Here is a 13,780-nt window from a genome sequence, read left to right as displayed (position 1 = left end):
GAAAAAGATGAAAACTCTCTTATTCTTAGACGTACATGATTTATTTAAATATTTATAAGTCCTTCTTGTTAATAAAGTACTTATATTGGATAACATGCACCCTTAATAAAAGGAGGCGAAAGGGGTGGCAGAATAAGAGGAAAAAGAAAACCAACTATTAATTAATATGTTGCAAAGCAATATGGTAAAGTAGATTCAACAAAATGGAACTTAATCCAAATTTACTTGTTGTTCTAAAGTACAGTAAAAGTTTCGTTTTATTTTATTTTTAGTATTTGAAATGCCAACAACTTCTATGCTATACCTGGTACAACAGGACAGGGAAAACCTGGGGGAAATACTATTTGAAATTTTGAAATGGTGAAGTCAGATTTTTAGCAGAAAAAAAGCCAAAATGAGTGAAACTGGCTATATTTTTATATCTTTGCAAATTATGTTATTAGTTCCTAAAAGTACATGTAAATAGGAGTTTCTGAATATTTTATGTAATTAATGAAGATATCTATAAGTAGATTCTTAGGAAACTCAGACTGTTTCATGTGAACTTATAAAATGATTCCCTTAGACTTTGTGAAATTTGTGTTTAACAATTTAATTATTTTTTTAAATTACTAAAATTAACATTTATTTTGTTATGCCTTTATCTGAATTTGTACATATTTCATATTTTCTAACACCTCTGTATGGATTTTGCACTTCAATTAATAAAATGTTGAGATGAAAATATTGTGCAATAGCCAGGAAAACTCAAACATTTTACCTCGTAAATCCTAAAAAGAATCGATTGTTTAAAAAACTAATTAGTTATCTATATCTGAAATCTGGGTGCTTAGAAGATACAGAAAAAAATGCAATGTTATGTAAACACCTATGTGTTTACATATTTCCATGGTATCATTGAAATAGTATGTCTTTTCTCTGGTTCAACAAGTAAAGCAGACCTTTTCTGGAAAATTGTTACAGGGTTTCTAGACCTCCAAGCTTGAGTCAAATTAGAAAATGTGGCGTCTGGAAAGAGGAGGCAGGAAGCTGGGTTGGCATAGCCTGAGTGTTCAAATGAGCCTCTTTCTACTTGGTAATATCTTGACCCTTCTGAAATCTGGAACGTAGTAAAAAACATGTAATTCATTTTCATAGGTTCTTATAATACACATAATTGATTTTACAAGGTTTAAAACTGTAGGCGTACAAGATTGAACATTTTGTAATGTAAGCACACTATTTTTATGAACAAATGTATCTAGTAATATTCAGTTTGTCATAAGGTGGGCATAAAAGAGCTGTGAGGTGTGTCTGCCCCACAAAGATAAAAGGGTGGTAAAACCTTTATTTCGGGGCCCAGTAAAGTTATATTTAAGAGCTCTGCATGCATGCTGGTCCTTAACACAATATTGATAGCTTTGCTCCCTATAGCTAAAAGTCTTGCTATTTATCAAGTAGATTTATTAACTTGTACTTGTGAGATTTATAGATGATGATCACTGTTTTGGTAAGCTGCATAATGGATTAGAAATTAAATAGGCATTAAAATCTAATATTGGAGAAAAACAAGGAAATAGTATTTCATTTTATACCTTTCCAGCTATATGTGGTATGATGGCTCCGAAGCATCGCCACCTAATTATACTGATATTTATCCCTAACACCTAGACTTTTTAAAAAATATTTTATTTATTTATTTTTAGAGAGAGGGGAAGGGAAGGAGAAAGTGGGAGAGGAACATCAATGTGTGGTTGCTTCTCATGTATCCCCTACTGGGGAACCTGGCCTGCAACCCAGGCATGTGCCCTGACTGGGAATCGAACCAGCGACCTTTTGCTTCATAGGCCAGCACTCAATCCACTGAGCTACACCAGCCAGGGCAACACCTAGATTTTTATTTCTAATGTTATATCCTCTGATAGGGGCCTAGCCTCCTCAGGAAATCACTGATTCCTGCCTGGATTAATATTCAAAATGTATAGCCCAGTAAAAATGAGCAAAATGTATGGACAAATAAAAAGAAAAAAGAGACATGATAGTGTGCAATGAAAATATAAAGGAGGTGCCAAACTCATAAATAACATGGGCATTGCTGATTAAATGGACAATCGGATGCCTTTCTTCACCCATAAGTGGAGGAAGATTAAAATGCTTAACATGAGGAAGAGTTGGCAAAGCTCTAGAGCAAGGAGACATCTCACGCACCCCGTGCATAGGTGCTGGAGTTTGTACGTGTCTCAGAAGAAAGCTCCCTTTCCCTAAATAATTTAAATATTAAAATTAAAGGGTCATGTTAAGTGGGGACCGAGATATCAGATCCAGAGTAATAAAGACCACGTGGGCAGACGGGGCTCACGTGTTCATCAGTGGGGACTGCCTCCTCCCACCCAGCTGCTCCCTAACACTGACTCTCTCCGTGGGTGTCCCCAGACCCGTGACTGTGCGCCCTGGGGACTGGTAGTCAGCTTCTTGCCAAAGAGGAGAGGCTTGGATAGAGAGGGGTTGAGGGCATGAGGAGAGAGGTGTCCTCCAATCGTACAAATGTTCTGAGGCGGCATCTCTGCCATTAAATGCCATCAAAATAAGTCAGGCGGTGTGCAATTCAACTCTTAGGGGTATAAATAAGGGGAAACATTTGCGCTTATCCACAAAAAAACTGCAAAGGAATTCTAGAGAAATGCTGTTTTTTATATAAAAAAAGAACTGAAACACATACCCACTGATTTGAGAATAGATAATTATACTCGATGTATCTACACAAAGGAGTACTGTCATTCTGTGAAAATACGTGACCAAATATGTCATATGTCCCATTCAATTGGATGGTCTCATGAATGTTTCAGGAAGATCTAAAAAGTTACAGAATAATATAATTAGCCTTATTTCATTAACATCATATTGTTAACAATATATCCACGTGTAACATGAGGAATGCATGGAAATTATAAAAAAATTCAGAATAGTATTTACATCTGATGTAGATAGAAGGATGAAGTCAAGGAGAGTTAAAACCTGCTAGGCAGGTTTTAACTGTGTTGGAGGTAAGTACTTTGGTGCCTATGGTATTTAGGATGCTTTTTAAATTTTCTTTAAAATTAGAAAAAAATTAAACAATTTGGCAAAATATGTGAAAAGAAGTTAGAGAATATTTACCTATATTATCATAAAATGTTAAATTAGATGAGATTGGGTGCATTCAGGGTGGTATGGCCTTAGACATAAAATGTAAAATTTAAAATCCTATTATTCCATACAATGAAGGTGTCTTATTTATTTAATTATTATTATTTATAAATGATGAAACATATCTTTGGGGTAAAGATTCCATAGTTCACATTTGGGGAAATATTAAACAAGCCATTTATTCCAACAAAGTCTTAGGAAGTCCTGAAAATAAATAGACTGGGATTTAGTTGCATATTCCACAGATAATATAATCCATTTAATATAGGGGCAAATGGCCCTAGAAGACATAACAGCTCCTAAGGGTGTCACAGTACTAAAACATGCACAAAATCCGCCGTAAAACTGACCAGCAAAATATCATGCTGTACGTTACTCTCGTATATATGTTTCCGAGGGGACATTTTAAAGCGATACGGCGAAGTAGTGGTGAAAATGTGGTTCGTGAATCACAGTTCTTGAGTGTGAATCATGGTGGAACCTCCTATTCGCTTCATGATTTTGAGCAAGTTAATTATATCATTGAACAGTAGATTCCTTATCTCTAAAAGTCCCGTAGTCAGAGGATTATTAATAGGTTCCAGTGAGCAGAGGCATACAGAAACCCTTAGTGCGTCTGAAGTTACAAAGAGAGCTCCTTAATACACACTTGTCCATTTTATCACTGAATATTTGTAGACTTGATTTTAATATAAGTCCCTGATTGCATTGTTCATAGTTCATATTTTATAATAAATTGTAATTGAAGCAGATATTTATTTTACTAAAAATATTAGGTGATCAGTAGGTTTGGGATTGCCCGAGATAATGTCACATCTTACCAAGGTACCAGCCAATGACCTGTGCAAATTCATTTACAGTCTGTAACGCAGTATATTTCATTATTTAAAAGTCCTATTTCTGGCCTGCTAAAGGGAGCAGAGGAATCAGGAGCGTGGGGTTAAGGAAAAAATGCCTCTGGATTAATACAATAGATGAGACATAAGCAAGAACAATTGCCTTAACAATCATGCCGTCCCCAGCGTTTAATAAGGAAGGCAGAGCCCAGGCACTCACACAGGCCATAGAGAGAGAGAGGTAGATAGGTAGATGGATAGTTAGGTGGATGTATAGACCGAGATGACAGCAGAAGCCACATTAATTTACATTTGCCTCTTCAGCACCCAGTATAAATCAGCTAAAACACCTTAAGTATAAGCAAGTACCTAATAAAACTTCTTGATAAATAATGGTGAAGTTAAAAATAAAATCAGACACAAATGCAAGAAAGAACAATCTGAAGGTAGGTGATGTTTGGCAAGCAGCAGTATATCTTCATATACCCTGAAGGCACCGCTGCATGCCATGCAAACTAGTATTCACAGCAATTCCATCATTGGGCAGTGATGAAGGAGGGGGGGGGTCCCTGCGCTCCGTTCAGGGAGCGGTTACAGCTGTGGAATATCTGAGAAAAGTTAAGGAAGGTAAAATGAACCAGTGTCACCCCAATAAATGATATGAAATTTCAAAAAAATGAAACTAGAACTTATTTCTATGAAGACTGTTGGTGAAACTATTGGCGAGAGAGCTTTAATGGACATTTTCTTATTTAATTTGTAGAAATAATGAGTTGTATTTACTATTATCATAGTATTAAAGGACTGTGACAACCAGCATGGGGAATTAATTATCATAATTTCCATAGTTTTTGAAAGGATAATGTTATTTTGTGGTAGGTATATTTATTTCTTTCAGAGTGGAAGTATGCAGCTCCAAACAGAAATTAAATGACCATCTTTGAAACACTTATTAAGGAAGGGTTTATACTTAAATAGTCTTCATACTTTTAATCCTGTATTTATCTTCCAATAACATTATTTTTTTTCTCTCATTTTCTGAAGTTAGGTTTTTATTTCTAACTATTGCATGTAATTTGCCTTCAGTATCACATGCTAATATGCTAATACTGTGCTTTCTGGGATGTTACAATCAACTCTGACATGAACACAAATAGAGTCAACTGGCCTTTGACAAAGATGCATAGGGCATTTGGGGAGAAAAAATGGGTTTTCAGTAAATTGTGCTGGGGCAATTCAATTGGACGTCATGTACCAAAAATGAACAGAAAATCCAGGCACACAATTTCACCTTACACAAATATTATCTCAAAGTAAATGATAGACCTAAATATGAAATGAAAGACTATAGAACTTCCCAAGTAAACCATAGGAGAACATTAATGGGATCTTGGGATTGAGGATGATTTGTAAATACATCAAAAGTCCAATCCATGAAGAAAATACCTGTAAAAGTGAGATATCAGAAAAAACACTGCAGTTAACTCTGTGGTCAACACTACTATAGACAACTCTAATAAATTGGAAAACAAGCACTTTTTACATTCATCTATTCATATTTTAATTTATTTGTGTGTTTGTATTTATTCAATGATGCTTTTGTTTCTTATACTTATATAACTCATGCAACAGTCAATATTGACTCTTGATATTGCCGTATTTAAATTAGTCATATTAATTTTCTTGTTTCATTATTGTGGTGGTCAATAATGCCGTTCTTTAACAATTTTCATTTTCCCACTTGTAAATGGGAAGAGTCTTTCGGTCTATAAGGTCTTGGCTGCCCAGCACGACACTTGCCACCTGTGTGTCTTGATATTGGTTCCCCATGTTGTACCTCTAACTGGCAGTGTGACCTGAATTCAACTCACATCATTGGAAAAAACAGCATCGCAAAGAAGCATACTGACTAGGAACACAAAGTTAACTTTTGTCGAACTAGCGTACTAACTTTTTCCTTCCCTTTCCTTAATTTTGAAAATTTATCCTAGTGGACAGAATCCCCAACTTTTTCTTTTATGCTTTTCAGTATTGCATGTAAGCAGGGATTTTCTAGAAAACAGTGGAAAATATACAAAATTATGAAGTTTCAGATTCAATTTAATTTTTTTTACAGATTCTGTAATTTTTTTCTACTTCTTTATTTTTGACTGAATTGCCCTGTAGCTATGAAAACCAGTTTCTCATTTTGAAGGAAGCCAGTAGCCAGGAACTGATTTTATGATTGAATGCGTTAGGAAACTCAGCTTTATTAGTATAATTATGGGAATGTTTATAGCCTTGGGATATTTTCTTTTTTCAAAGCAAACAGTATCTCTAGGGGACTAACAGATAAGCATGCAATTCAATTTAAGTACTAAATATTTGTGAAATATTGAAAGCTGAAAACTTTGGGTAATTAGTCTAAGAACTGTCATTGAAATACTTTTAACCAGCGATCCCCAAACTTTTAGGCACCAAGGACTGGTTTCATGGACAGTATTTTTCTGCAGATTGGGGGTGGTGGGGAGGCTAGTTTCCAGATCAGTCAGGGGCATTGCATTTATTGTGCACTGTATTTCTATTATCATTACACTGTAATCATTGTAGTATAGAAATGAAATAATTATACAACTCACTGCACACCAGGGTTCGCATGTGGGCTCAGCAAAACTGTGACTGAGACAAGTGCACCTCCGAAAGAGGTGTGGATGGGGCGGTGAATAAAACGGTGGGCGGGCCACACGTGGACTCAAATAAGTGTGGGATTCTTTTTTTTAATATTTATTTATCTTTAGAGAAGAAGGGAAGGCGAGAGGAAGGAAACATCAATGTATGGTTGCTTCTCATGCATCCCCTGCGGGGAACTGGCTCCTGCCGGAAACGGGCCTGCAACCCAAGCATGTGCCCTGACTGGGAATCGAACCGCGATCTTCTGGTTTGCAGGCCCGCGCTCAATCCACTGAGCTACACCAGCCCACACCAGGGCATAAGTGTGGGATTCTTATTTAAAGCCTGCCACCAGATGCAGCTGTGTAATTGAAGTACATCAGCTCCCTGGCCACCAGATGAAGCTTAATGGTCACTTGCCACTCACTGATAGGGTTTTGATAGGGGCCTGCAAACCATTGATTTATTACATTTCCTGCGCCAGTCCAACCTCCCTGCTCATGATCATCTGTTTGCAGCTGCTCCCCCACACTAGCACCTCTACCTCAGCTCCACCTTGGAGCCTCAGGCATTGTATTCTCACAAGGAGTGAGCAACCCAGATCCCTTGCCCGGGCAGCTCACAGTGGTGTTCAAGCTCCTGTGAGAATCTAATGCCATTGATCTGACCGAAGGCAGAGCTCAGGTAGTGGGTGATGTGAGTGATGGGCAGCCAGCAGCTGTAAATGCAGCTGAGGCTTTACCCGCTGCAGCCGCTCACCTCCTGCTGTACAGCCTGGTCCCTAACAGGCCACAGACCCATACTTGTCCACGGTCTTGGAGTTGGGGACCCCTGCTTTTATCTGTCTTATACTTATTGTTTTTCCTAAAATATAAAATATAAGGTGGTATTACTTTTATTATTTTGTTTTCTTGATGTTTGTGTATCATTTAAGCTTCATGTAATCGCATATAACTTGGAGCTTTTGTGTAACTGCTAACGTGTGGGTGTAGATACCGCATGGGGCAAAAGTGGGCCTGCATTTGTTCATATGGAAGAACAATACAGTAATCAATAAACAATAGTGCAATCATAAACTCTATTCAGTGACCTCACAACTGTAAACCTCCTTTGGCCCCACCCTGTTTTTATATATAAATAATTCATATCTAGAGTAGAAGTCATTGCACTTCTTTCTTGACACAGTGTGGTTCTAATTTTTTTTCTGCATTTTGGAGGGAGTGGGGGCTTCTCTCAAAACGTGTAGGTAATAGCTACTAATAAGAGATGTGTGTGGACCATGTAGATGTTCCTGAGGATACCATGCTAAGGGAGATGAATCAGAGAAAGACAAATAGTCTGTGATCTCACTCTTATGTGGAATGTAAAAAGAGCCAATAAAAAAGATCAACTTTGTGGATACCAGAAGCAAATTTAGCAGTTGGGGGCTGGCGGCAGGTGGTTACAAGGTACAACTTCGAGAGGCGCCATGACCAGGTGCTGAGGGTGGAACGTACAGCATGATGACTCTGGTTAGCACTGCCGAGTGATGTACTTGAAAGTCACTGAGAGGGTCGAGCCTGAAGGTTCCCATCACAGGAGAGGATACGATGTATGCTTATCAGGACAGGAAGGTTCGTACTAGAGGATTAAATGTATAGTATATATTTCATGATTAGGGACATATGAAAATGGCAAATAAAGCAAAGTAGCAGTATAAATAACCTCCGGAAGTCAATGTTTTTTGACTTTAGGTATCAGCAATAAAAAGAAACGTCCACCAAAAATTAATTACATTTATGCTTCTGTATATAATATATAAAAACAAAGGGCTACTGCTTTGTCTCTCAATTAGGATAACATGTCTGTCAAATAGTTAACAACTCGTTCTCTCCCATAATCAGTTTCTATCAATCTCACTTCATACATGGATTTCTAACGATTTAAATCCTCTTCTGTTTCTCTAGAAATCATCTGTGGCATGTGAGACTTTTAAGTGTTATTATAATAGTGTTTTATGTGGGTTGATTAACTCTGATATTATTCATTTATTCATCGACATGGATATAGTTTAATCAAAACAATTATTAATTTCTCAGACATTTCTAGACTTTATAATAATAAGTATGTCTTCAATTATAGCTTCTATTTTAAGTTAAAGTCGCTGCCATTTCTTCAGGAGGAAAATGACATGGAATGCAAAATAAAGGCTGCTAAATTACTTCTAAATATGTAGCTTTTAGGAGGTGTTTTATTTGTGAGCTGGACATTCAGCATTAGCATCCCCATGCAGGGAAGAGTACATTTAGTCAGACATACCACTGTGTACCTTCTAGATTCTGAAAAACACAGTGAAAAAGAGCTAAAAGGATGCTGTAAGTTCTTGGTCCCTCCATCAATTCATAGCTGGCATGAAGAATTTTAAACCAAGTTTGTTATTAAATTATATAAAACTGTGTTAGTATTGACAAATGATGTATTTTTTCAGACTGCCTTTTGTGCGGGGGATAAATAAATCTGGTAAACATACCCATCTTATGGTTTTGTTCTTCATGGACACATTTGGAGACAATTGCTCAAACATTAATTTACTAGTAAAATAGCAAGACTATACTTTCAGGGATCATTTCTATAGTTTGTTACTAATAAAATTTGTTACCCATTTCTCCCTTTTAAAAATCTGCTTGCAAATATTTATTAATACTTATAATAAAATATGAAAATAATTTATAATTATGTTCTAATGCAAAAACACTGGGTTTAGTCCTAAGACGTGAGACAATTTTTCATAAATGGCTTTGTAATATACCATAAGTTAGATTGAGCCAATGATAGAGACAGTAATGCATAAACACATCAGAATTTTAAGGATTAGAAATATTTTAATATACTCGATTTTAGTTCATCAAAGGGGGAAGTGAATTGACCATTATAAAGAAAGCATAATTGATTTACATAAAATATCTATGCATTGAGGCTACAAGTCACACTGATAATCTTGAATTCCTGTGTATATGTAATAACTCTTTTTTTCAATAACACTTCTTAACATCTGTGTGAGTGACGTGACAAGAGTCTCTAATGGGATTATTTTACATAAGGAACTAAGTATTGACAAACAAAATGTGCAATTAAGCCTAATCATTAATGGATTTTCAGTCTATTTCAATTCATGAAATTTGAACAAGAACATTTACACTAAACAGATTTTTCAAGTGGAGGTGCTGACTTCTGCCATGTTTTGTTATCTGCTAATATAAGTGATGGGAAACCTCTCATAGTCCTAAACGAGCTGTACTTTCTTATGAATGTTGACGTCGAAGGGGGTCTAGACCAACTGTCACATTTTGCAGAGCAGAAAATTAGGTGCAGAAAAGCAAAATTGCTTTTTCTTAGCTCACTTGAGATTTTTTTCCTAAGAAGTGTAACTTTGAAGATTGGCATTATCTTTTGATTCTGAGTCATTGTTGCTCTTTTAAGTGTGCCTCTCCAACTGAAGATTTTAGACTTGATGATACCTGAAGTATCTTTAAGAGAAAAATAATGCAACATTCAATTTCTCCCATTCACTTGACAATTTGTTATATGTAATATTTTTTTATTCTAATCATTTTAGATAATAAATGAATAGCTTTTATTTCTGTTCAATAACATTTTAAAATAAATAACAACAAAAATGTGTATTTTTGAAGATTAGTTCTTGAAACTGCCAATGGATCGCAGTTGTTTGATGTAGTAAGGATGTGTGACGAACTCCACTATTTAAGTACACTCCATTGTATAATTTTGTCACTAAAATTTTATAATCTTTAAAGTTGCAAGTTAATTTCCTTGAGAATTTGCTAATATATGAAATGAAAAGAACAAACAAATGGAATTTCAGTCTAGTAGAATATTGTGAAAGCTGATATCTTAATTGTTCATTCAAATAAGTGGGCTTTTTATTGACAATATATAGACTTTCATTTTATGCATTCAGTATATAAATTATGTTTATTTGTTTATTTTGAAATGTATTGATCTCTAGATCAACTTGATAGAAAATGTGACTCATATTTATCTGACTTGTTTGTATGGTCCTGAGATAATTCTGTTGTAAGAGTGATCACTAAGTTGGCCTTGAAAGAGTTGATGTATTTTAATTTTCCCTAGCAGTTTATTCTGGTGATGAAAATCTGATTAAGTGCTTAAGAATAAGATAAATCAAGTAGTCTTGTCCTGGATAATTCCTGTGAATTACCCACCTGTGGACTGTCAGCTTGTTACGTGCTTCCTCCCAAATGAAATTATTACTATCCAGGAAATGCCAATGCAGTAAAAATAAAATCTTAATTATTTGAATGTTTTAAATGTGCCTTCAATTAAAACCTGAGAATCAATAGTTGGCCGAACCATCAGCATTGGAAAACTATAATACATAACGGTAAAAATTAAAGCAATCATTTACTATATATATTAGTTACTGAGATTTAACACAAAATGCTTCTAAAGATATTATTTAATCCATACAAAAAAACTTGTGAAAATACATTTTTCTTTGCTATGAACAGAGTGTTTATCTTCCCCATTCACATTTCCATGTTAAAACCCTCTCACGCAATGAGATGGTATCAGAGATTTGGCCTTTGGGAGGTAGAGTTAGATTAGGTATTAAGACAACTGTACTTGAACAACAATTTTAAAAAATTAAAAAATAAAATAAACCAAAAAAGAAAAGAGGAGCGGGCCTTTGGTAATGAGATTAGTGGTCTTAAAAAGAGCAAAGCCCTTGTCTGCAAGCCAGAAAGACAACACTCTCCCCAGGAAAAAGTTAGTGGGCACCTGGATCCTTGACCTTCCAGCCTGTAGAACTCAAAGAGAAGAATCTCAGTTAATCCACCCACCCTGTCTGTGGTGATTGGTTGTGGCAGCCCACATCAGCTAAGCTGCTCTGGCACCAAGAGCTTTTGAAAATATTCTGCCTTAAATTCAAATGATCATTTCATGAACTATTTTGTTTTTCTGCGTGAAATTTGATGAACAAAGAATTCTTTTTTATAAGATTTTGTTTATTTATCTTTAGAGGGGAAGGGAAAGAGAGAGGGAGACAAATATCAATGTGTGGTTGCCTCTCATGTATCCCCCACTGGGAACTGGCCTGCAACCCAGGCGTGTGCCCTGACTGGGAATCGAACCACGATCCTTTGGTTCACAGGCCCGCGCTCAATCCACTGAGCTACACCAGCCAGGGCTGATGAACAAAGAATTCTTAAAAAGCTGTTTTAGTGAGAAGTTTTATATATATAGATACACACACATATGATTATATTTTTGAAAAACACCTGTGATCATTAATGTTAATTTATTTATTCTTAAACAGTGATAGAGGGACTACATGCTGTAGGCACCAAACATTGAGCAAATAAATAAGAACTCTTTGCCCCTAAAGGAGACAGTGAATACTAATGAAGTCAATTGATTCAAATGGTAATAAATTCTAGGAAGAAAGTAGAAGAAGATGGTGAACTAGAAAAGGACTTTGGCCTTAAAGACAGTCAGCAAAGGACTCTATAAAATGGTGATACTTAAACATACAATTGACTGATAGAAAGTAGTAGGAAGCCAAGTGCCCGTCTGGGGAAATAGTTTCACAGGATACGGGAACACGGAGTGCTAAAACCTCAAAGACTTTCTATTACTGTATTTCAAGAGAATTTCAAACATTTTCCATCTTGCATCGGTGTGTATTGTTTTTGAGGAATGCAAATGACATTACTTAAGTCATTAAGCAAACATCTTTATGTTTTCCAGGGTCAGAAGGAAAGTGAACCACACGGTAGATTCTGTCCAGCCCCTCAGATGTGAAAAAGAAAGTAAGGTAGGTGAATTATTTTTACTTTTCTAAACAATTACACACTTTATTTCATCTTCTTTGTGAAGAATCAGCAACAGTTATATCTGAACATCATATTCGTGTAGGACTTTCTCTGGTGAAGCATATACTTGTTCATTTTATTCAAGTCTTGTATGAGTATTCTATAGTTGGGACTCTCAGAGATCTCGTGGTTGAGTTCTGAGTTGTTACCATATTTTAAAGCAGTTCATATTGGCTGAATGTGCCACTAATCCAATCTAGATATCAAATAGGGGAAGAAGACCTGAAGGTTCTTATTCACTAAGTGTTGATGGAAGAAAATGTAATTCGTTCATGATGTCTAAGTCTATTTTAGATTGCAAGTCATTTCCTTTCATTGTCTATATTTGCATAAATTATTATGACATCATTTTTTGTGATTTATTTTGCCTTTTCAGTTTTGCCAGAAATCTGAACGTATGAAATCATACCTTAGTGTTTACCTGGTATTTTTCTGTATGGGGAAGAAAAAGACTAATTTCAGATACTTTCTTCTGGATAATTATAAAATCAAACTTTTAAATTCTTTGATTCATCCAGAACTTTTAGTAGGGATAGAGCAGGGATGTCCAGCCTTTTGGCATCTCTGGGCCACACTGGAAAAAGAAGGTTGTCTTGGGCCGCACCTTAAGAACACAATACTGCTGAAAACCCATGAGTGAGAAAAATGCTTTAAGTTTATATACAATTTTGTGTTGGGCTGCATTCATAGCCATCCTGGGCCATGGGTTAGATGTAGAGAATCTATGAAGAAAACCTAAATTAAAGTGATTGGAACCTAGGAATCGATTGAATTAAGTATTGTATTTATGAAATAAATATAGTAGTCTTTATAGTAGTAGTAGCCTAGAGCCAAATTGTTCTAATCTGCAAGATAGTAGACATCAATAGGAAAACAAACAAAAAAAGACCTTTTCAATGACCAACATTAGTAGAGAGCCGTGGACACCAGTTGGATGGTTAATCATGAAACACAGGACCCTCACATGATATACTGCATTCTCCACAGTGATAAAGGTTTTATTTCACAAGAAACTTACCTGAAAATAGTTCTGTGTTGCTGAAAGGCAAAGTCAGCCAGAACTCTTCCTACGAACAAAACTCAAGGCAGACTGAGCAACACTTAGAACGGAAGCAGACGAGCCCACTACTCAGAAAAAAGCTAACCTCACTGTTAAATTTTTACCTTCTGAATTCCTTAGAGACTTTGCTCTATCAATAATCCCTTCCATGCAAAGTAGCTTGAACTTCTCTCTTT

At 35.9% G+C, this 13,780-nt stretch overlaps 1 pseudogene; it reads left to right on the top strand.

The window, feature by feature from the left end:
• The first annotated feature begins 9,233 nt into the window (after positions 1-9,233).
• LOC119003291 (uncharacterized) lies at positions 9,234-9,320 on the top strand (annotated as a pseudogene).
• Positions 9,321-13,780: the final 4,460 nt, after the last annotated feature.

Source organism: Sturnira hondurensis, unplaced genomic scaffold (assembly GCF_014824575.4).
Source record: "Sturnira hondurensis isolate 20B ecotype Veracruz unplaced genomic scaffold, ASM1482457v3 Scaffold0018525, whole genome shotgun sequence".
Classification (NCBI taxonomy): domain Eukaryota; kingdom Metazoa; phylum Chordata; class Mammalia; order Chiroptera; family Phyllostomidae; genus Sturnira; species Sturnira hondurensis.
The sequence above is the reverse complement of the archived record's forward strand: the minus strand, read 5'-3'. Positions and strand labels throughout refer to the sequence as shown.